At 45.8% G+C, this 25294-nt stretch overlaps 1 protein-coding gene across 1 annotated transcript in view; it reads left to right on the top strand.

Annotated features, from left to right (window-relative positions):
• The window catches only part of LOC115102119 (cadherin-4-like), a 555321-nt gene that overhangs the window by 346172 nt on the left and 183855 nt on the right, over window positions 1–25294 (top strand). The window lies entirely within an intron of this gene.

Below are 25294 nucleotides of genomic sequence, written 5' to 3'. Positions count from 1 at the left end.
AGTGCAGAACAGATCCGGCTACAACTTAAATTAGCACTGAGGTGTGAAGTGAGATGCCAAATCAAATCAAATTGTATTTGTCACATGCTCCGAACAGGTGAAATCCTTACTTACAAGCCCTTAACCAACAATGCAGTTAAGAAAATATCTTTAAAAAAAGTATAGATAAGTAAAACAAATAATTACAGCTATAGAGCAGCAGTAAATAACTATAGCAGGGCTATATGCAAGGAGTATCGGTACAGAGTCGTACATGTAGGTAGAGCTATTAAAGTGGCAATGCATAGATAATAACAGAGAGTAGCAGCAGCTTGGAAGAGGGGTGGGGATGGCAATGCAAATAGTCTGAGTAGCCATTTGATTAGTTGTTCAGGAGTCTTATGGCTTGGGGGTAGAAGCATTTAGAAGCCTCTTGGACCTAGACTTGGCACTCTGATACCGCTTGCCATGCGGTTGCAGGGAGAACAGTCTATGATTAGGGTGGCTGGAGTCTTTGACACTTTTTAGGGCCTTCCTCTGACACCGCCTGGTATATAGGTCCTGGATGGCAGGAAGCTTGGCCCTGGTGATGTACTGGGCTGTACACACTCTGTAGTGCCTTACGGTCGGAGGCCGAGCAGTTGCCATACCAGGCAGTGATGCAACCCATCAGGATGCTCTCGATGGTGCAGCTGTAAACCCTTTTGAGGATCTGAGGACCCATACCAAATCTTTTCAGTCTTCTGGGGGGAAATAGGTTTTGTGGTGCCCTCTTCATGACTGTCTTGGTGTCCTTGGACCATGTTAGTTTGCTCTACTACAGCCCAGTCGATGAGAATGGGGGCATGCTCGGTCCTCCTTTTCCTGTAGTCCACAATCATCTCATTTGTCTTGATCACGTTGAGGGATAGGTTGTTGTTCTTGCACCACACGGTCAGGTCTCTGACCTCCTCCCTATAGGCTCTCTCATCGTTGTCGGTGATCAGGCCTACCACTGTTGTGTCATCAGCAAACGTAATGATGCTGTTGGAGTCGTGCCTGGCCGTGGAGTCATGAGTGAACAGAAGTACAGGAGGGGACTGAGCATGTATCTCTGAGGGGCCCCCGTGTTGAGGATCAGCGTGGCAGATGTGGTGCAGGTGCTTCTACACCTACATTGCTTGCTGTTTGGGGTTTTAGGCTGGGTTTCTGCATAGCACTTTGAGATAACAGCTGATGTACATTTGATTTGATTTGATTTGTTACCTACCCTTACCACCTGAGGGCAGCCCTTCAGAAAGTCCAGGATCTAGTTGCAGAGGGAGGTGTTTACTCCCAGGGTCCTTAGCTTAGTGATGAGCTTTGAGGGCACTATGATGTTGAATGCTGAGCTGTAGTCAATGAATAGCATTCTCACATATGCAAATTAGAGTGGGTCTAGGGTTTCTGGGAAAATGGTATTGATGTGAGCCATTACCAGTGTTGATAATGGGATATGTAGATAGGGCGAGTCGGTCAAGGATCGATTCGGACAAGGTGGTCAATTATATGACAAGCGACAGTTTATTCAGAGTAAAGATATCTGGTACAGCATATATACGGGCCCCTCTGTTAGCTCATCAGAGACTAGCAGAAAGAACCCTGCTAACAGTGAGTACATGCTTCATATACAGAACAGAAAGTAGGTTGATTTCTAGGAGATCGGATCTTCGGATTGGATCAGGCTGGGGTGTAGTCATCCGGCATTGGCTCAGTTGTCTGTCCGTCTTCGTAGAATCCTGCCATGCCTGTTCTTGGTCGTCACACCATGGTCAGCTGAAAAGGAGATTTGGTGTGTGCGCTATCTTCAGTCACACAATGTTCGGCTGGGAGGGAGATTATGTGTGTGTGCTAGTTTGTCTCCAAGTCTAGGCTTTCTGCCAATCTGTGGGTGTCTTATCTGGGTGTCCTCGGCAGCTATGTGTGTACTGTATGTGCGTCGTCCCTGTCTTCTGGGATCAGTGTGTAAGAGCGTATGCGTCCCTGTCCTGTCCTCAAGAGTCCGTGTGTAATGTGTGTGCGTCCCTATCTTGTCCTCGAGAGTCAGTGTGTAATGTGTGTGCGTCCCTATCTTCAGGGGAGTTGTGGCCGAACTGACGGCTAGCACCTGTGGCTAGGAGTATCCTGTTGTGACAGTGTTGTGGATGATTTAAGTGAGTGTGTGTGTGAGAGATATCCTATATGGGGCCTAACATGTTTTACTATGAAAATACGTTGTCTCAGCTATAGCAATGTAATGTCACCTACAAAGTATTTCATGGCTACAGACGTGAGTGCTACGGGTCGGTAGTCATTTAGGCAGGTTACCTTGGTGTTCTTGGGCACAGGGACTATGGTGGTCTGCTTGAAACATGTTGGTATTACAGACTCAGACTGGGAGAGGTTGAAAATGTCAGTGAAGACACTTGCCAGTTGGTCAGCGCATGATCGGAGTACACATCCTGGTTATCCGTCTGGCCGTGAGGCCTTGTGAATGTTGACCTCTTTAAAGGTCTTACTCACATCGGCTGTGGAGAGCGTGATCACACAGTTGTCCGGAACAGCTGATGCTCTCATGCATGTTTCAGTGTTACTTGCCTCAAAGCGAACATAGAAGTGATTTAGCTCGTCTGGTAGGTTTGTGCCACTGGGCAGCTCTCGTCTGTGCTTCCCTTTGTAGTCTGTAATAGTTTGCAAGGTTTTTTTAATTTTTTAATTTCACCTTTATTTAACCAGGTAGGCTAGTTGAGAACAAGTTCTCATTTGCAACTGCGACCTGGCCAAGATAAAGCATAGCAGTGGGAACAGACAACACAGAGTTACACATGGAGTAAACAATTAACAAGTCAATAACACAGTAGAAAAAAAGGGGGGAGTCTATATACAATGTGTGCAAAAAGGCATGAGGTAGGCGAATAATTACAATTTTGCAGATTAACACTGGAGTGATAAATGATCAGATGGTCATGTACAGGTATAGATATTGGTGTGCAAAAGAGCAGAAAAGTAAATAAATAAAACAGTATGGGGATGAGGTAGGTGAAAATGGGTGGGCTATTTACCAATAGACTATGTACAGCTGCAGCGATCGGTTAGCTGCTCAGATAGCTGATGTTTGAAGTTGGTGAGGGAGATAAAAGTCTCCAACTTCAGCGATTTTTGCAATTCGTTCCAGTCACAGGCAGCAGAGTACTGGAACGAAAGGCGGCCGAATGAGGTGTTGGCTTTAGGGATGATCAATGAGATACACCTGCTGGAGCGCGTGCTACGGATGGGTGTTGCCATCGTGACCAGTGAACTGAGATAAGGCGGAGCTTTACCTAGCATGGACTTGTAGATGACCTGGAGCCAGTGGGTCTGGCGACGAATATGTAGCGAGGGCCAGCCGACTAGAGCATACAAGTCGCAGTGGTGGGTGGTACAAGGTGCTTTAGTGACAAAACGGATGGCACTGTGATAGAGTGGCACTGTGTCAAAGCCCTTGAGCCCAACAATGGCAGGAGAGTTTCACAGCCTCCCCCACCCAAATGTAGAGGCCTTTGAGGCCCCCTGCTCTCCCATGGCATCTCTCTGGACAATGATCATAACAATACAGTACCCCTTGGATATAAAAAATTAGAAGGCATGCAAAGAGTACAAAAGCAAGCTCCTCATGGACAATCCAGAGACTGTTTTTGATGACTGCTGCAAAAATAGTAACGTAAGCAACTTAAACAACACAGAGTTCTACTCCCTCACTGAAATGAAGGATACATTCACCCAGCTGGAGGTAAGGCAAGTAGAGCTGGAACAGCAGGTGAATAAACTCCAGTCAGCACAGACCCAGACAACAGTCCAATACAACAACACCCCCTCAACCAGACCCGGAGAACAGGAGGGGGAGAGAGACTTGTATGCACTCTGGATTGTAGTGGGACAATTTCAACAGGAGAAAGAGCAGGAGTGGAAGAAGGAGGCCCAGCGGCAGAAGAAGATGAGAGCACTAGAGGAGAAGGTGAAAGTTCTGGAGAATAAGGTGAGAAAGATGATGTGTGAAAAAGAACAACCCATTAGAAAGCTGGCCACCACCCCAGAGTAGCCAGCAGAACATCCCACCTCAGATTCTAACCAAAGTCTTGACACCTCAGCAGGACAGATAAATGAAGAACCCCAAGCCCAGGGGACCCCATCCCCTCCTAGCACCCCCACTTCCAGTCAGCCCTGCTGATAACCCTCCTGGCAACCCCCCACACCCACTAGGACACACACAAGCCACAGATTTAACTCCTTATGGACTCAAACAAGAAATATATAAACTTTTTCCCAAATACACAATGTGTAAATTCGGGTGTCCAAAAACACAGCGCAACCTAGACTTTCTTTCTGAGGACCAACTAGGGTCACCCAGCCACATATTAATACACACAGGCACTAACAACATGAGAGCACAGCAGGAAAGGGTGGCCACAGCACACCACAGCAAGGGAGTAATTGAAAAAGCTTATTCTACTTTCCTCAAGGCACAAGGATTATCTCCACCCTGTTACCACGAAAATACTTCCACCCTGCTACCATACAGCAGGTAAACGCAAGTATTTCCTGTGACAGTGCAACAAAACCAAGTGTTTACCTGGCCAACCACTCCACCCTGGACTTGAACAGCCTTTATGACCAGGTCCACCCTGGATTTGAACAGCCTTTACGACCAGGTCCACCTATACAAGGCAGCAGTGCCCATCTTCGCCAGGACCCTAAAGGACATCGACCTCAACGGCAGCCCCAACACCTCACACAGGAGCAACCCCACCCAGACACCCCGCCCAGACCAGCGAGACACTCTCCCAGACCTGCGAGACACTCTCCCAGACCTGCGGGACATCGGCCCCCGGACTTACAGATAGAGGACCCACGCCGAGAGGACCTACATCCAGACCACAACACCGCCAGCCACACCCCCACCCCAATCAATCAATACCCTCCCCCCAAACCAACCATGCCCACACACCATATAGGCTCCATCAGATTAGACCTATGCCCCTCCTGCCAACCCCATGCCCCCCTCTCTTTCAAAGAGGGCCTCAGTGTGAAATTCACACTTAAGCCCAGGCCGTGAGTAGCTAAACAGGCCCAATCCCCACTCTTACACTAGCCCAAGCCAATGGCATGTACCAGATGCTTAGTAGGCTCTACTCGCACGTAAGGCCAAACCACACAACTAATAACATTGGACACTTTATGGAACATGAAGCCTTCACTATCTCATCCTGGAATATCCAAGGTCTGAGGTCATCTGCCTTAGGCCTAAAGAGCAGGAACCTGAACTTCACCAAATAATTCAGAAATACAGACTTTGTGATCCTGCAAGTAACATGGTATAGAGGAGGTGGACCCACTGGTTGCCCTCTAGGTTACAGAGAGCTGGTAGTCCCATCCACCATTTGGTATAGAGCAGACTTAACCCTCGCTATTAAATTAGTCAAAACAGGAACATTTTACATCTGGTTAGAAATTAATAAGGAAATTATCTCAACAGAGGAAAAATGTCCTAATGTATGCTATCGATTTCCCCCCATCCCCAATAGAATCCCCATATTTTAATGATTACAGCTTCTCCATCCTAGAGGGGGAGATCAACCATTTCCAGGCCCTGGGACATGTACTAGTCTGTGGTGACCTAAATTACAGAACTGGACAAGAACCTGACACTCTTAGCACAACACATACCTGTAGGTCAAAAAACACCTGCCTCAAGGTGACAGAATTCCCTCCCAAATATGCCCCCCTAGACACAACTATTACAAAACAACCAACAACAACGGCTCACAACTCCTGCAGCTCTGTTGCATACTGGTCTGTATATAGTCAATGGTAGGCTTTTAGGGGACTCTTACGAGTAGATACAGCTCATCCCTTGGCAGTAGTACTGTAGATTACTCTATCACTGACCTCAACCAAGAGTCTCCCAGAGCGTTCAAAGTCAGCCCACTCACAACCCTATCAGATCACAGCAAAATATCAGTCTACTTGAACAGAGCAATACTCAATCATGAGGCATCAAAGCCAAAGGAACTGAATAATATTAACAAATGCCATAGATGGTAGGAAAGTAGTGTAGAAACCTCCCAAAAACAATTAGGTAACAACAAATTCCATTCCTTCTAGACAACTTTCAGGACAAAATGTTCACTGTAATAGTGGAAGTGTAAACTTGGTAGTAGAAAACCAAAACAGTCGATTTGACCTCTCAGCTTCCCTATCAAATCTAAAAATATTAAGCAGGACAAATGGTTTGATGAAGAATGCAACAACCTAAGAAAGGAATTGAGAATCCTATCCAACCAAAAACATAGAGACCCAGAAAACCTGAGCCTTTACTATGGTGAATCATTAAATCAATACAGAAATACACTACGAAAAATAAGGAACAGCACATCACAAATCAGCTCAATGTAATTGAAGAATCCAAAGAATCTAACCACTTCTGAGAAATTGGAACACTCTAAACAAACAACAACACAAAGAGTTATTTATCCAAAATGGAAATGTATGTACCTTTTTGGCTCTATAACAAAGAACAAACAGCAAAAACATATACAGTGGGGCAAAAAAGTATTTAGTCAGCCACCAATTGTGCAAGTTCTCCCACTTAAAAATATGAGAGAGGCCTGTAATTTTCATCATAGGTACAATTCAACTATGACAGACAAAATGAGAAAGAAAAAAATCCAGAAAATCACATTGTAGGATTTTTAATGTATTTATTTGCAAATTATGGTGGAAAATAAGTATTTGGTCACATACAAGCAAGCAAGATTTCTGTCTCTCACAGACCTGTAACCTCTTCTTTAAGAGGCTCCTCTGTCCTCCACTCGTTACCTGTATTAATGGCACCTGTTTGAACTTGTTATCAGTATAAAAGACACCTGTCCACAACCTCAAACAGTCACACTCCAAACTCCACTATGGCCAAGACCAAAGAACTGTCAAAGGACACCAGAAACAAAATTGTAGACCTGCACCAGGCTGGGAAGACTGAATCTGCAATAGATAAGCAGCTTGGTTTGAAAAAATCAACTGTGGGAGCAATTATTAGGAAATGGAAGACATACAAGACCACTGATAATCTCCCTCGATCTGGGGCTCCACGCAAGATCTCACCCCGTGGGGTCAAAATGATCACAAGAACGGTGAGCAAAAATCCCAGACCACACGGGGTGACCTAGTGAATGACCTGCAGAGAGCTGGGACTCAAATCCTGCAGTGCCAGACGTGTCCCCCTGCTTAAGCCAGTACATGTCCTGGCCCGTCTGAAGTTTGCTAGAGAGCATTTGGATGATCCAGAAGAAGATTGGGAGAATGTCATATGGTCAGATGAAACCAAAATATAACTTTTTGGTAAAAACTCAACTCGTCGTGTTTGGACGACAAAGAATGCTGAGTTGCATCCAAAGAACACCATACCTACTGTGAAGCATGGGGGTGGAAACATCATGCTTTGGGGCTGTTTTTCTGCAAAGGGACCAGGACGACTGATCCGTGTAAAGGAAAGAATGAATGGGGCCATGTATCGTGAGATTTTGAGTGAAAACCTCCTTCCATCAGCAAGGGCATTGAAGATGAAACGTGGCTGGGTCTTTCAGCATGACAATGATTCCAAACACACCGCCTGGGCAACGAAGGAGTGGCTTCGTAAGAAGCATTTCAAGGTCCTGGAGTGGCCTAGCCAGTCTCCAGATCTCAACCCCATAGAAAATCTTTGGAGGGAGTTGAAAGTCAGTGTTGCCCAGCAACAGCCCCAAAACATCACTGCTCTAGAGGAGATCTGCATGGAGGAATGGGCCAAAATACCAGCAACAGTGTGTGAAAACCTTGTGAAGACGTACAAAAAACGTTTAACCTCTGTCATTGCCAACAAAGGGTATATAACAAAGTATTGAGATAAACTTTTGTTATTGACCAAATACTTATTTTCCTCCATAATTTGCAAATAAATTCATTAAAACATCTTTTTTTTTCTCATTTTGTCTGTCATAGTTGAAGTGTACCTATGATGAAAATTACAGGCCTCTCATCTTTTTAGGTGGGAGAACTTGCACAATTGGTGACTGACTAAATGCTTTTTTGCCCCACTGTACATGATCAAATACAAAATCTTAGAATCAACTATTAAAGACTACCAGTATTCACTCGATTCGCCAATGACATTGAACAAACTACAGGACAAAATACAAACCCTCCAACACAAAAAAAGCCTGTGGTGTTGATGGTATCCTAAATGAAATTATAAAATATTACAGACCACAAATTACAACTGGATATTCTTAAACTGTTGAACATCATCCTCAGCTCTGACATCATCTCCAATATTTGGGACCAAGGGCTGTTCACCCCAATCCACAAACATTTGGGAAAATTTGACCCCAATGACTACAGTGGGATATGCGTCAACAGCAACCTTAAGAAAATCTTCTGCATTGTCATTAACAGCAGACTCGTATATTTCTTCAATGAAAACAATGTACTGAGCAAATGTCAGATTGTTTTTTTTACCAAATTACTGTATGACATTCTCCCCGCACACCCTAATTGACAAACAAACAAACCAAAACAAAGGCAGTCTTCTCACGGCTCTGTTGATTTCAAAAAAGATTTTGACTCAATTTGGCATGAGGGTCTGCTATACAAATTGATGGAAAGCGGTGTTGGGGGAAAAACATCCGATATTATAAAATCCACGTAAACAAACAGCAAGTGAGCGGTTAAAATTGGCAAGCACACACATTTATTTCCACAGGGCCGTGGGATGAGACAGGGATACAGCTTGAACCCCACACCCTTCAACATACAGTATGCGGTGCATTCGATAAGTATTCAGACACCTTGACTTTTTCCACATTTTGTTACATTTGTTACATTACAATTTCGAGTCTCATAGCAAAGAGTCTGAATACTTATGTAAATAAGGTTTTTCATTTTTTTGTATACATTTGCAAACATTTCTAAAAACATGTGTTACGGTTTTTTTCCGTCGAAGGAGAGTCGGACCAAAATGCAGCGTGGTATTTTGATACATGTTTAATAAAGATGAAACACGAACAATACAAAAACAACAAACGGAAATGTGAAAACCTATACAGCCTATCTGGTGACAACTAACACAGAGACAGGATCAATCACCCACGAAATACTCAAAGAATATGGCTGCCTAAATATGGTTCCCAATCAGAGACAACGATAATCACCTGACTCTGATTGAGAACCGCCTCAGGCAGCCATAGACTATGCTAGACACCCCACAAAACCCCAAGACAAAAACGCACCACAAAAACCCATGTCACACCCTGGCCTGACCAAATAAATGAAGACAAACATACTATACTTCGACCAGGGCGTGACAACATGTTGTCATTATGGGGTATTGTGTGTAGATAATTTTTTTGGATAAGGCTGTAACATAACAAAATGTGGAAAAAGTCAAGGGGTCTGAATACTTTCCAAATGCACTGTAAATCAACAAATTGGCGAGGGCACTAGAACAGTCTCCTGTACCCGGCCTCACCCTACAAGAATCTCAAGTCAAATGTCTACTGTTTGCTGATGATGTGGTGCTTCTATCCCCAACCAAGGAAGGCCTACAGCAGCACCTAGATCTTCTGCACAGATTCTGTCAGACCTGGGCCCTGACAGTAAATCTCAGTAAGACAAAAATAATGGGGTTCCAAAAAGCATCCAGTTACCAGGACCACAAATACAAATTCCATCTGGCCACCTTAGAGCACAAAATGGGACAAACACCAAATTGAGACTGCATGCAGATTTCTGCAAAAATATCCTCAATGTACAACGTAAAACACCAAATAATGCATGCGGAGCAGAATTAGGCCGATACCCGCTGATTATCAAAATCCAGAAAAGAGACGTTAAGTTCTGCAACCTCCTAAAAGGAAGTGATTCCCAATCCTTCCATAACAAAGCCATCACCTACAGAGAGATTAACCTGGAGAAGAGTCCCCTAAGCAAGCTGGTCCTGGGGCTTTGTTCACAAACACAACAGACCCCATGGAGCGCCAGGACAGCAACACAATTAGACCAAACCAAATCATGAAAAAACAAAAAGATCATTACTTGACACATTGGAAAGAATTATAAAATAAAACTGAGCAAACTAGAATGCTATTTGGACCTAAACAGAGAGTACACAGTGACAGAACACCTGACCACTGTGACTGACCCAAAATTAAAGAAAGCTTTGTACAGACTCAGTGAGCATGGCCTTGTTATTGAGAGAGGCCGCCGGAGGCAGACCTGGCTATCAAGAGAAGTCAGGCTATGTGTACATTTCCCACAAAATGAGGTGGAAACTGAGCTGCACTTCTTGACCTTCTGCCAAATGTATGAGCATATTAGAGACACTAATTTCCCTCAGATTACACAGACCCACAAAGAATTTGAAAACAAATCAAATTTTGATAATCTCCCATATCTACTGGGTGATATACCACAGTGTGCCATCACAGCAGCAAGAAATGTGACCTGTTGCCACAAGAAAAGGGCAACCAGCGAAGAAAAAACACCATTGTAAATACAACCCATATTTATGTTTATTTATTTTCCATTTTGTACTTTCACTATTTGTACATCGTTGCAACACTGCATAACATTACACTTGAAATGTCTCTATTCCTTATGAACCTTTGTGAGCATAATGTTTACTGTTCATTTTATATTGTTTATTTCACTTTTGTTTATTATCTATTTCACTTGCTTTGGGAATGTAAACATATGTTTCCCATGCCAATAAAGCCCCTTGAATAAATAGAGAGAGAGAGGAGAGTTTTTTTGAGTTTTAAATCATCTTTATTGGGTCTGGGGGCCCACCACACAATAAATACTCATACAAAACCACAGATACACATCAATTAAAAACACAACTCCAATTCCTCCTCCACAGTACTAAACACAACAGCCTCTGAATACCCCATATACTCAAAACAGATCAATATTGTTGACAAGTTTATAATAGGCAAACTCAACCCTTAGTCTCGCTGCCAACATTCCCTCCAGCATTCCCACCACATCCACAGACCCCTGTCCCCGAATACTGTTCTTTCGGGTCTTCCATATCGCTAATTTTGCTGCCCCTAACACAAAATTAAGCAACACAACTACACCCTTTTGACTGAACCTGTACTTTGGCCCAAATATATACAGTTGGGAAGAGAAAACCTCTCCCAACGTTGAGAACCAATCAGTGATCAGTTCAATCATCCCGACCAACCTGGGACACAGTAAAAACAGATGTGCCAGAGATTTAGACTCGGCACAGAATGGACACCCCTCCCCAACAGTAGGGTCCAGGTGTACCAGATGCATGTTGGTGGCTATAGCTCCATGTATTATCCTCCATTGGAGGTCAGCTGTCCTCTTATCAATAGGCAGTTTGTATAATGATCGCCAACAGCCTTTTGGAGAGGCACCTGGACCAAGCACACCCGCCCACCTTGTCGGTTTTACCCCTTCCAGGGAAGAGGCATGGGACACCTTTACACATATTCTGTACATGGCCTTCTTTCCCACCTCCTTGAACTCCCCCAGCTCCGGGGTATCGAAGGAAAGCAGCATCCCCACGTCCTCCTCAAATGCCCCCATCGCAGCACTAACAATCAGTGCAGGAAACACATAATCCAGACCCTCCTTCCACCGATCAGAATTGTAAGTGTCAGTCACATACTGCAGATGAAGCACTGGCAAGGAGTCGCAGACCTCCGCGACGACCTTCCTCAGTAGGCGAGATGATCGGATCCCCGCTCTTTCTCCCAGCTCCTCCAACGATCTGCTCCTGCTCCGCATCAGATGACCCAGCTTGGTACACCCCACGCCTAACAGGCATGAACGTAGGCTAGCTGAACCCAGAACACGGGACTGGATGGCAGTGTTGTGAAAAAGAGACTCTTCAAAAAGCCCTGGTGGCGTGCAGGCCTTACGGGACTTGACAAAGACTCTCCAAGCCTGCATAACAGACTCATAAAATGGAGTCAGGCCAGGCAAATCACCCCCATCCAGCTTTAAGAGGAAAAGGTGCTTGTCTAAGCCCAAACAGCCCGCTCTCCTCATCAATATGTAGGCTGTTTCGACCCAGCTAGAACAGTCTCTGTACAACAATCTCTGGGCTGCTTGGAGCCGGAAAGCCATGATCCTAGAGGAAATGTCCACCAGGCCTTGCCCACCCTCGTGCAGTGGCAGGTACAGGGCTGCAGCTTTAATCCAGTGTTGTCCAGACCAGAAGAAATTGACAAGGGTCCTCTGAAGCTCTTGTATCAGACCCTTTGGTGGCTGCAAAATCATTAGTCTGTGCCACAGGGTAGAGGCAGCAAGATTATTAGCTACCAGGACCCTTCCCCTATAAGACAGCTGGGAAAGCACCCATTTCCACCTTGACAGTCTGGCACACACTTTCTCCGCTACACCCTCCCAGTTCTTTTTCTGAAAGACATCGGAGCCTAGAAAAAAACCCAAAGTCTTCATCCCATCTCTGCCCCCCTGGTAACCGTGGAACGGACCCCGTCTGAAGCTGACCTGGGCACAGCGCTTCACTCTTTCCCCAATTGACTCTAGCTGAGGAGGCCCCCTCATACACCTTTAAAGCGTTTGAGAGAACCTTAACATCCTCACCCCCTGTAATAAGAACTATCACGTCTTCTGCATACACAGACAGTGCTATTGTGGGACCCTTCATTACACCTGGCACAGAGAAACCAGTAAGCTTCGCTCTTAAAAAACAAAGCATTGGTTCAATCGCCAGACTATATAACTGCCCTGAAATTGGGCATCCCTTCCTGATGCCCCTTTGGACAGGGATGGGGCAACTCAAACCACCACCCACCTTCACCATACACGAGGCCCCAGCATACAATAAATTCATCCAAGACAGAAAAACATCCCCAAACCCAAAGGCTTTCATTGTTTTAAACAAGTACTGGTGGTCCACACGATCAAAAGCATTCTCCTGATCCAACGAAAGTAAACCCACATTTACATCAGACAGTTTACAAATGTCTAAAACATCTCTTATCAGAAACAAATTGTCAACAATAGAGCAATCAGGTACACAGTAGGACTGGTCCTTGTGGATCAACAATCCCAGATACTCTTTCAACCTGTTTGAGAGACATTTAGAAACAATTTTGTATTCTGCGCACAGCAAAGCAACAGGTCTCCAATTTTTTATGAGAGCCAAATCCCCCTTTTTTGGCAACAGTGAAAGCACCGCACGTTGACAGGATACAGGAAGAGATATCCTTGAGGGAAGCGAAACGAGTCCTAATCAAGGCACCCTTCACTCTTTCATGCAGAAACAACCTCAGTTCATGTCTCTTGTCCTGTAAGTTCATGACTTGTCCAGGGTTGTTCTGAGTGAGCAGCTTCAATTCAATAGATTTGATGTCCTGTTCAAGGGCCTTGATAGTCTCTTTAACTTCAATTTGAGACAGAGCAGTATACTGTTGACAAAATACTCGTATTTGGGCTTTCCCAACCTCCCACCATTGTCTCAAGGACTGAAAATGCCCTTTTTTACCCCTCCATTCTTCCCAAAACAACAAAAACCTTTCACAAAACATGACATCATGTAACAATTTAACATTAAAATACCAGTAAGGTGATGACCTTCGTGGACAGGACAAGTGAATATCAACAGTAACAATATGATGATCAGAGAAACCCACAGGAGTAATGGCACACTTTCCAACCCTACTACAGTATTGCTCAGATACATACAACCTGTCTAACCTTGCTGCACTGACACAACCTTCATTAATGTTTAGCCATGTGTACTGCCTAACTTTTGCATTCCTTACTCTCCACACATCGGAAAGCTCAAAATCAGTTAATAGGCCAGACAGGCAAGTGGCTGACCGCAGGTGAGGTTCTTCAGCGGTGCGATCAACAGTAAAATCCACTGTACAGTTCCAGTCACCCCCTAAAACCATACACCCCTCTTGATCACACTGTCTTAAGGTTTCCTTTATTTGATCAAATATAGCAATACGCTCTGTACCCTCATTAGGAGCATAAAAATAAAAATAAATAAAAAACATAACATCCACCTTGACCAATAAAACCCGACCCTTGACAATCTCTGTTGTAGATACCACAGTCACCCCTAAGCCTGAGGAAAACAATATTGCCACCCCAGCACTGAAATTAGTACCATGTCTGAGTACATGCTGCCCCTCCCACCACATACCCCAGTCAACCTCATTTTCCTCATCACTATGTGTCTCCTGTAAGAGAACTACATTAAGCCTTTTCTGTTTTATTACTTCTAATACCCAAGCCCTCTTATTCCTGTCCCTTTCCCCATTACTATTGAGAGAACCTACCCTTAGTACCTCCATATAGAAAAGACAAAAGAAAAGCCGAAGAAACCACAGAGAAACCAACGAGAAAAAAGACCCTATGAAGAATGATCATCATCATTTATTTTTCTTCTCTTAACCTGACTACGTTTCCCACCACCTTTTGCTGCTGCAACAGCAGTAATAAATTTCCTCAAGCGAAACTGCTTCTTCTCACTCAATTGGTCTAACCTCACCGTCTTCTGTAACATCACAGCTGACCTCACAAACTTATCAACATCAAAATAATCTGCCAATTTGACAGATTTCCCAAAAGTCTGATCCAGAAACTCATTTACCTCCTCTAGATCATAAACTGAGTCCTCACCAGCAGCTGTCATATCAAAAGAGATATCCATATCCTTCTCCTGATCCTCAGCTGAGACCACAGACAACTGACTCCCCTCTACCACATCCCTTTCAACACTCCCCACTTGCACCTCATCACTCGTACCAGGCATCTCCTCCACTACCTGGGAGACTAGCCCCACCTGAACATCACTACTCATAGTGGGCATCTCCTCCACTCCCTGGGAGCCTAGCTCCACATGAACCCCCTCCTGTACCCCGTTACTCGTAGTGGGTATCTCCTCCACTACCTGGGAGTCTAGCTCCACATGAACCCCCTCCTTTACCCCAGCATTCGTAGTGGGCTCCTCCTCCACTTCCTGGGAGCCTAGCTCCACATGAACCCCCTCCTTTACCCCAGCACTCGTACTGGGCACCCACTCACCAGTCTGAGGAACTGGCTCTTCAGATACATCCTTACCTTCTACAACAATACTTTTCTGTAGCATAACATTTCCCTCTAACACAAGTTGCAACTCTGTGCCCTCAACACGGATAACTTGTTCCTCAGCAACAGGTGCTTTTGGCTGCTCTACCGCTGTCGGTCCACCTCTCCCTACATCAGAGGGCCCAGGCGTTACGATGACCACCTGCGCCCCTCCCTCTGCCTTCTCCCTTTTCGGGCAAGCATGTCGCTTATGACCAACATCCCCACACTCAAAACACCGTTGACTACCCGTACTAGCATAAGCATTCTATTGTCATACTTGATTTTAAACGATAACTCTAAAGTCTGCTCCAGGGAGTCCAAAAACATAAACACCTGCCGCAGAAATGGCATTACCTGTTTCAACGCCGGGTGTTTGCAACCCAACGGGACAACCTTAATTGAACTGGCGAACTTCCCAAAGCGCAATAACTCGCGCTCCAATAGCTCATTTTGAATAAACGGTGGTACATTTGAAATCGTTACCCTTGTTGACGGAGAAAAAAGCGGCGTAACTTGAATAAACATTCCTTTAAGAAGTACGTCATGCTCAACCATCCGATCAACAAGACACTCTTCTTTAGGAAGTACGCCATGCTCAACCATCCGATCAACCAGACACTCTTCTTTAAGAAATACCACCACCGCTTAATTCATCCGGGATGCATAAGCAACATTCTCATAGCCGACCTTCTCTCATACGGCGACCAGAAACTCCTCCACCGTGACAGTAGCTTCAGTAACACACCTAAAGCTGTGGCGAAGTGAGAGAGAGATTCCCAGTGGGTCAGAAGTTTACATACACTCAATTAGTATTTGGTAGCATTGCCTTTACAAACCAACATCACAATACCCACTTCTACAACCGTATATCCAAAACATCTTTCCCAGCTATACAGACAGCCCCCCCAACACACCATATCTCCTCAAGCATCTCTACTCAATTTATAGAACTCAAACGCAACCCTAAGGCACGCAGAGACCATTCCATTAAACAATAGTAAAGAGTCTGTTAACCCCCCACCTTTGACCCTGTTCCTCCTTGTTAGCCAAATAGCTAACTTTGCCTGAGCAAACAGAAAATTCAACAAAACACAATTGGCTTTCTCCTTACTCGAATACCTGTATTCCATTATAAACATCCCAACAGTAAAAACCACCCCCAACCTCTCACACAGACATTCTAACAGAGACATTAAAGGCATTAACCTGGTGCACACAGAAAACACATGAATCACAGTTTCTTTCATTTTACAGAAAATACACCCCTGCCCAATTCCCGGTTCAACCCGTGCCAACCAGCTGTTAGTGGCCAAGGCTCCATGTAGAACCCTCCACTCCTCTCCCAGCAGTCTCAGGTCACCCAGCCTTTGTAAACCCCCTGCCATCAGTTGCCTCTGCAGGGTGGCCGACTGAACCGATCTCAAAGGGATGGCTGGGTTGTGGAAGATAGGCTCCTCCCACACCCATAGCCCAGGCTCCACACCACCTTCTCGTATGGGCCTTAGCAGCTGCCAGGCCCTCCGCACTGCAGAGTAAATATCTGAGAGACCTGCTGTACTCAGCCTCTCCAGCTTCATGAGGAACAGCTGCCCTGTCCTCCTTTGTGAACGGTCATGTACAACACTGCTGCCTTCAGCCAGTGATGGCCCGACCAGAAGAAGTCCACCAGCTTGCGTTGCAGGTCTGCGAGCAGCGGAGACCGGCGGAGGGGTTGAGGACAGCCAGTTTATGCCACAGGGAAGATGCCACCAGGTTGTTAATGATCAGCACCCTCCCTCTATATGACACTTGGGACAGGAGCCACCTCCACCTGGCCAGTCTTGACACCACTGCCTGTGACAGCCCCAGTTCTTTCTTACCCACTTCTCCGAGCCCAGGTACACCCCCAACACTTTAAGCCCTTCACAACCCCACTGCAAACCCCCTGGAAGCAGAGGATGAGCCCTATTCCCCCATGCCCCACATAACAGAGCTTTGCTCTTGCCCCAGTTTACCTAAGCTGATGAAGCTCCCTCGTACACCTTCAGACTGGTCTCTAGTGCCTGCATATCCTGATCATCCCTGACCATCACAGAAACATCATATGCATATGCTGACACTGCTATGCCTGTCACCACATCCATTGCTTGCCAGCACACTCCCTGCAGTCTCCTGCGTAGCAGTCCTAAAAAAGGCTCAATGGCTAGTGTGTATAACTGCCCCGATAGAGGGCATCCTTGTCTAATGCCCCGTCTCACCCAGACTGGCCTACTGAGCCCCCCTCCCACCTTGACCATACATGAAGCCACAGCATACAATAGCTTCACACAGGTCAAAAACCTTTCATCAAACCCAAACACAGACATCACATTAAACAGATACTCATGGTCCACTCTATCAAAATACATGGTCAACTCTTGATCTAAAGAGACCAGTTCAAAGTTCACATTAGAACCTTTTTTTTTTTTCCACCTTTATTTAACCAGGTAGGCTAGTTGAGAACAGGTTCTCATTTGCAACTGCGACCTGGTCCAACATGTCCCTGATTAAGAACAACTTGTCCGTCATTGAGCATCCCGGTACACAATATGTTTGGTCCTTATGTACTATCGAGTCAAAATGGGACTTCATTCTGTTAGAGAGGACCTTGGCAAATATCTTGTAGTCTGTACAGAGTAATGCCACAGGCCTCCAGTTCTTAAGTTCACACAAGTCCCCTTTTTTGGGCAGGAGAGTCAGAGCCGTCCGACGGAAGCTCATCTGCAACTCTCCTACCCCGACGCATTCACGCAACACGCAAAATATGTCCTGTCCAATTATTCCCCAGAATGTTTTATAAAACTCCACTGGGAGTCCATCGACCCCGGTGCATGACCGGGGGACATCTGGGTTTCGGCCTCTGCCAGTTCATGGGACAACAGAGGAATGTCCATTTCATCCCTCTGTGCCAGAGAGAGCTTAGGGAGTCCTGTGAACAAGACTTGAGCACACATAGCATCACACACTTCTGCCCTATACAATTCAGTATAAAACTCCACAGTCCACTCCCGCATCTCACCCACCATAGAAGTCACCCGCCCATCCGACAGCTGTAGACAATGCATACCCTTGGCTTCACTGCTCTGTCTTTCCAAACCAAAGAAGAAGGAGCATCCATCTCATTGAGCATGGAGAACCTAGCTCTTACAAGTGCTCCCTTTGCTTTAACTTGGAAAAACTGCCCAGGTCCCTACGTAATTCGGCTAAATTAGCCTGGAGGCCTACATTGCCTTGTCCCACCATCTCTACCTCTATCTCACTAATACAACACTCTAGTCCCCCCAATACTCTCCTAGCCTCTGAGGATGTGAGAGCTGTGTACTGTTGACAGAAAAGCCGAATTTGGACTTTCCCCACATCCCACCATTGACTCAGAGACTCATACACCTCTCTTCGCTGCCCCCACCTTTCCCAAAAGGTCTGGAAACCTGAGCAAAAAGCCACATCTTGTAAGAGCTTTACATTGAACTTCCAATAAGATGCCTGCCGGGGCCCTGGTGAAATAGACAGCCGAGCCATGGTTATGTGATGACCCGAAAACCCCACCGGGAGAATGGTAGCGCCCAGCAGCCTATTGCTCCGATTCCTAGACATGTAAAACCAATCAAGTCGGTCTGCACTCAACCTAGCCCCAAAAAACTTCCCCCATCTATACTGTCTTGTGTTTGGATGTTTAGTTCTCCAAACATCCACTAGGTCGAACTGATGAATGGTGTCCCTTAACACTCCCACTGACACTGAATGAGGCTCTTCCCCTTTTCTATCTTTCATAAAGTCCATTGAACAGTTCCATTCCCCTCTGACCACCAGCGTCTCCTCAGGCGCTACCTATGAGAGTTCCTGTCTAAGGCTTTCTGCTTTAACAACAAGCAGCCTACCTTTACACACCCCCTTTGAGGAGGTTTTACAGACAGCCCCGGTGCAAAAGGACTGCCACTCCTGCACTAAAATTTGTCCCATGGCTCAACACACTTGCCCCTTTCCACCAGAGCCCCCAATCGACTTCATTCAAAACATCATTATGCGTCTCCTGCAGAAACAACACCTGTACTGTTTTTTGTTTTACATATTCACCCAACACACTCCACTTTCCCGCATTCTGGTGCCATTTATATTGAGCGAGTCTACACGAACAGTCTCCATAAGAAGTGGGAGAAATGCCAGCAGAGAAAGAGACCAATAGCAAAGCTCAAAAAGCTCCAGTGTCAGAAAGAAAATATACATCTAAACAGTGTCTGAAGGTAAACCTTTACGCACTGTTGTGACCCACTTCCTAAACCGTTTCCTGGGTGAGAGGACACCATGCCCCTCATTTTTCATAGCATGTTGTACTGATCTTACAAACTTTCTAGGATCAGAAGAAAAAGCCTCAAGATTATTTTTTTTCACATTAGTCTCATTCAGGAACCTTGTCAATTCTCTCAACGTGTACTTAGACCCCTCTGCTTGACTGGCTGTCAGCTCTGGGCCCATTGAAGAGGAGTCTGAAAAAAAGAACTCCTCATCCGATTCCTCAGACTCACTTTCCTTCTCATCTCTATCTCCCACCCTGACCACCTGCCCTTTCTCTCTGGTCAGGCGATCACCCACAGCAACAGGCAAAAATTCCATGCTACCTTTGTCCACAGCCTTTTTCCTTTTCTGCTTGACACCCTCCTCCTCCCCCCTCTTACACTTCCCCACTATACTCTCCTCATCCACTAGAATAACCTGACTAGACCCAGCATCATCTACACCACCTTCCCTGGCATGACTAGGCCCATCCTCAGCTACCCCACCATCTCTAGCCTGACTACACCCAGCCTCCGCTTCCCCACCATCTCTAGCCTGACTAGACCCAGCCTCCACTACCCCACCATCCATAGCCTGACTAGACCCAACCCCCGCTACACCACCATCCATAGCCTGACTAGACCCAGCCTCAGCTACCCCACCATCTCTAGCCTGACTAGACCCAGCCTCCGCTACACCACCATCCATAGCCTGACTAGACCCAGCCTCAGCTACCCCACCATCTCTAGCCTGACTAGACTCAGCCTCCGCTACACCACCATCCATAGCCTGACTAGACCCAGCCTCAGCTACCCCACCATCTCTAGCCTGACCAGGCCCAGCCTCATCTACACCACCATCTCTAGCCTGACTAGGCCCAGCCTCATCTACACCACCTTCCCTGGCATGACTAGGCCCAGCTTCTGCTGTCTGCCTCTCCTTACCCCCTGCACTTTGACCTCGATTTCCCCCACTGGCGCTTGTACCCTCACCTTGTCTACGGGCTTTATGTGGGCATGCAAAGCTCTTATGCCCCAAATCCCCACACTCAAAACACATAGACTATCTGTGCTGGCAAACCCTGCATAGAGCCCCTCCCTCATTGTTGTTCAGAAACATAAACACCGAAACAACGTGTTTAACGGCATCTGCCTGAAAACCTGCCGTCAGTATACGAAAACCGCTAGCAAACTTACCAAACTGACTCTGCTCTTTCCGGATTTGATCATCCGTAATAAACAGAGGCAAATTTGCAACTACCACTCTTGTCGAAGGGGTAGAGAGAGGTAAAATTGACACCAACACATCCCTTACAAATATTCCGCTAGCAATTAGCCTACCAACCAAATTAGCCCTTTTCATGAACACAACCACAGCTTTGTTCATTCTAGAAGCAGAATGTATAAATTCAGCTCCTACATGTTCACCGACCGCGAGCAAAACCTCCTCCACCTTAACTCCATTCTCAGGAACACACCTGAATCCATGCTGTATCAACAGCGTCTCTTCCGCGCTAGACTGAGAAGACATCGCGCACACCACACCTTCCAAACCCCAGGAAAGTTACTCTGTCCTCTTCCACCCTAACTTTGAAGAAACTGTGGATACCGCTAAAACAAATATTGCATTAACCCTCCACCATAGAAAAATAAAATTGAAAGAAAAGACCAAGAAAATAATCAAGAAAGTTAGTTAGGACAGAGCCCTCCAGACCACACTCCAAAAAACTCCCAGCATGCACTGCAAGAGAGGGAGAGAGGGAGGGAGAGAGAGAGAGACAGAGAGAGGTTCCGTCACACATTATTCTGATTTGCCTGCATGTCCACTGAAGCAACCCCCTTAAACCTTTCCCAACCTTCTCCTTTTATTCTCTCCAAAGGAATATTGTTGGAGGAGGAATAAAATAGATTCAACCCTGGGGATGGAACATTTGTAGCGTAGCTGTAGCCATAGCAGTTTATTGCCGTGACTGCTCTGAGTTTCTGCCTTCTGGGTTAGCGGTTTTAGCGATTGAGCGCTAGCTGCTTTGGCACTGTGGGAGTTGGGTCTTTTTTGTCCGATCAATGCAGAGCACCGTCCAGCTTTAGAGGGCTTGTTTATGTGCAGCAGTGAAGTGGACCATTGGGCTTCAGTGCCGCTGTTGTGGGCAGATTTTTATAATCTCTCTCATTCTGCTATCGACCCGACATAACCGTTAAGAAGTGGCACTCTTTGGAGTTTTGTATAAGTGTGTGTTTGTGTATGAGGGAGGGGTGTGTGTGTGGTGCGCTGTGTATCGGGGGGCTGAGGGGCTGCTGACAAAGAACTGGAGCTGGTAGTGTTCTTTTATTTCTGATTGTTCCAACAATAGGTGCCTCTAGGTACCTCTGGGTATTCCAATTGGATACTTGACCTATCACTCATGTAGATTGTTTTGGTTGTTGTCGCAGAATCTTTTTGTTTAGCTTTTGTCACCACGGGACAGACAGACAATCTGGCAAACGCACGCACAAACACACTCACACTCACAGGCGCAGGAACACACACATACTGACAAACTCTACCTCTGTCACACATAGAGATACAACTGAAGAGAGAGAGACAAAGGAACAAATGAGGTTGCCTCAGTTGGGGATGGAGAGAGAGAAAGGCTCCACACAGAGAAAAAGGGAGATATTGGCAGGCAGCAGTGGTGCTTGTTCAGCTGGTTTTGACACAGACAGCAGACAGCTTCTCATACAGCTCTCCTTTGGCCATGTTGTGACTTATGAACACACAGAGATGCACTGTGTAAACCCAATGCAAAAACAACTCTCAAATCGAACAAAGCTCATGACAGAGGTACTACCGAAGTGTGATCAGCCAGTTCAGAGGTGGTCCTCCACATGCCTTTCCAGAATGCAGGAAGGGAGATTGTAGGTGTATGAGGAAGGGAAGGGAGGAAGGGAGATTGTAAGAGAGTTTCCTCTTTCCTTTGTTTTTTAGGTATCTGGCATTGGAACACAGGGAATGTATTAGGGTGGATATAAGGGCTGTGAAGGTGAGCTAGTATACCAGGTAAAGGCTATATACACACCTACCTATTAGCACGTCTGAGTTAAGTCCCCATGCAGTCCACCAAAGGGCTGGAATGCCCCCCTACACTCAAACACACACCACACACATGCAAGTCTATCAGATTGCTAAGCTCTCCCTCCCTTTCTCTGTGGTTCTTCTGTATAAGGCTGCCAACCACAACTGCAATACTACTGCACCACTGGCTCTGTGCCCAGAGAGAGATAGAGAGAGAGAGGAAGATAGATGGGGAGAGAGAAAAAAAGAGAGAGAAATAGAGAGAGAGAGAGAGAGAGAGAGAGGGCGAGACCACCTGCTGCTCTTTATATGCAGATATTTGACTGTTGCATCGATACATGGGCACTTGTCATTGCAATAAAACATTTTTGAATTTGAATATAACTTCCTCTTTACTAATATAATCGGGCAGCTTTCCAAACGGTATCAGCGTTGTTTGCCAACTGTAGCGTTTGTTTGTCCAAAAACTACTCTCTGCCAGAGTGGAGATGCTGAATAGAAAACAGACAGAGAAGAAAGAGAGAGATAAGAGAGAGAGATAGGGAGGGTAGAAAGAGATAAAGAACTGGGAGAAAGGGGAAGAGAGAGGGAGAGGGCAGGTGAATGTGTTGAATGTGTGAAAAATATATATATTTTAAATTTTACCCCCTTTTCTCCACAATTTTGTGGTGTCCAATTGTTAGTAATTACTATCTTGTCTCATCGCTACAACTTCCGTATGGGCTCAGGAGAGCCCATTTCAACGAAGGTTGAAAGTCATGCGTCCTCTGAAACACAACTCAACCAAGTTGCTTCCACACTGCTTCTTAACACAGCGCGTATCCAACCCGGAAGCCAGCTGCACCAATGTGTCGGAGGAAACACCGTGCACCTGGCGACCTTGGTTGGCATGCACTGCGCCCGGCCCGCCACAGGAGTCGCTGGTGAGACAATGATATCCCTACTGGCCAAGCCCTCCCTAACCCGGACGACGCTAGGCCAATTGTGCGTCGCCCCATGGACTTCCCAGTCGTGGCCAGCTGCAACAGAGCCTGGGCGCGAACCCAGAGTCTCAGGTGGCACAGCTAGCGCTGCGATGCAGTGCCCTAGACCACTGCGCCACCCGGAAGGCCCCTGAAATACTGATTTTGAAGGTGGATAGAGACTCGGGACTCTGTTGTATCACAAAGCACAGGGCTACCGCTGTTTTCTCTTTCTCTCTTAGTAATTTACAGTACCCTCTTCAGTTCCCCTACACCACAGTCTAGACTGGGGCGCCTGTCCTTAGACAACACCTGTTGCCAGGCAAAGACGGAGTCATATTTTGTCTGGGCTCAGTTTCAGAGAGAGGGTTAATGATGTTATAACATATACATCACCACCACTGGGCCCAGAGGAGGGAGAGGTAACAGCATTAGAACTAAAAGATAGTTTATACTGTACTGCACATGGAGCCCTGGTTCAGTTGTTGTAGTGGTGGAGGTGGCTGTGGGATGGAAATCTGGTGAGTGAACAGACTGGTGAGTTACATCCTTCAGCCCAAGGTTTCTCTCTCAAGATGCTGTCTAGACACTGTAATCCATGGGAAGTAGGGAGGGAGAGCGAGAGAGAGAAAATTGGGTAGGTAGAGAGACAGAGCGAGACATACTCTGAGTGTACAAAACATTAAGAAAATCTACTCTTTCCATTATAGACTGACCAGATGAATCCAGGTGAAAGCTATGATCCCTTATTAATGTCACTATCCACTTCAATCAGTGTAGATGAATGGGAGGAGACAGGTTAAAGAAGGATTTTTCAGCCTTGAGACAATTGAGACATGGATTGTGAGTGTGTGCCATTCAGAGGGTGCCTTTGAACAGGGTATGGTAGTTGGTGCCAGGCGCACCGGTTTGTGTCAAGAACTGCAATGATGCTGTTTTTTTAATGCTCAACAGTTTCCTGTGTGTATCAAGAATTGTCCACCACCCAAAGAGGAAGGGGGAGGAAGGGGGAGGTGGGAGGTGGTACAACTCAATATTAGGAAGATGTTCCTGATGTTTTGTACACTCAGTGTAAGTTGACTGCCCTGGTCCCTGGGCTTGGAGATGGGCATGGATGTGTTGGTGGTGGGCCAAAGACAGAGGACAACAGTCTGGTTCTTCCAGGGGTCTGTAGCTGGTAGGAAAGTGTTTGGACACAGAATAATGAACCCATAATGGAACCCATGAAGATAATATCAAATTAATTTGCAAGACAATATGTTGTCTTTATGACGAGGCATTCTTCTTCTTTGATTTGATGTCTACATTGTGTTATGTGGAGTAACTGAATCTCGTCCCCTCCCTCCTCGCTCAATTGTTTAGTTTTTCAGGGAGGTGAAGGATAAGGACACTTTCTCAATTTCATGCTAATTTGCTGCATATTAGCCTGTGGTTGGAGTCAATAGTGTGTTCAGTCAGCTGTGGAGTCGGGAGGTTCAGACTCATAGTTGGGTTTCGAGTTTCATTCAATCTCTGCTTCTGTCTAATAAGCTGTTCCACTGCCTCTTTTTAATGATTGTGTGTAATTAGTGCAACTGGATATAGACACACTCTCTCTCTCTCTCTCTCTCTCTCTCTCTCTCTCTCTCTCTCTCTCTCATATATATATATATATATATATATATATATATATATATATATCAGACCGAATGACAAAACATGTATTTTTACTGCTCTAATTACATTGGTAACCAGTTTATAATAGCAACAAGGCACCACTGTGTTTGCGCTATATGGCCAATATACCACGGCTAAGGGCTATATCCAGGTTGGTGTGTTTATTTGTGGCCAAGCGTCCAAGTTCTTACACTGTCCATTAACTT

Source organism: Oncorhynchus nerka, linkage group LG20 (genome assembly GCF_034236695.1).
Source record: "Oncorhynchus nerka isolate Pitt River linkage group LG20, Oner_Uvic_2.0, whole genome shotgun sequence".
Classification (NCBI taxonomy): domain Eukaryota; kingdom Metazoa; phylum Chordata; class Actinopteri; order Salmoniformes; family Salmonidae; genus Oncorhynchus; species Oncorhynchus nerka.
The sequence above is the reverse complement of the archived record's forward strand: the minus strand, read 5'-3'. Positions and strand labels throughout refer to the sequence as shown.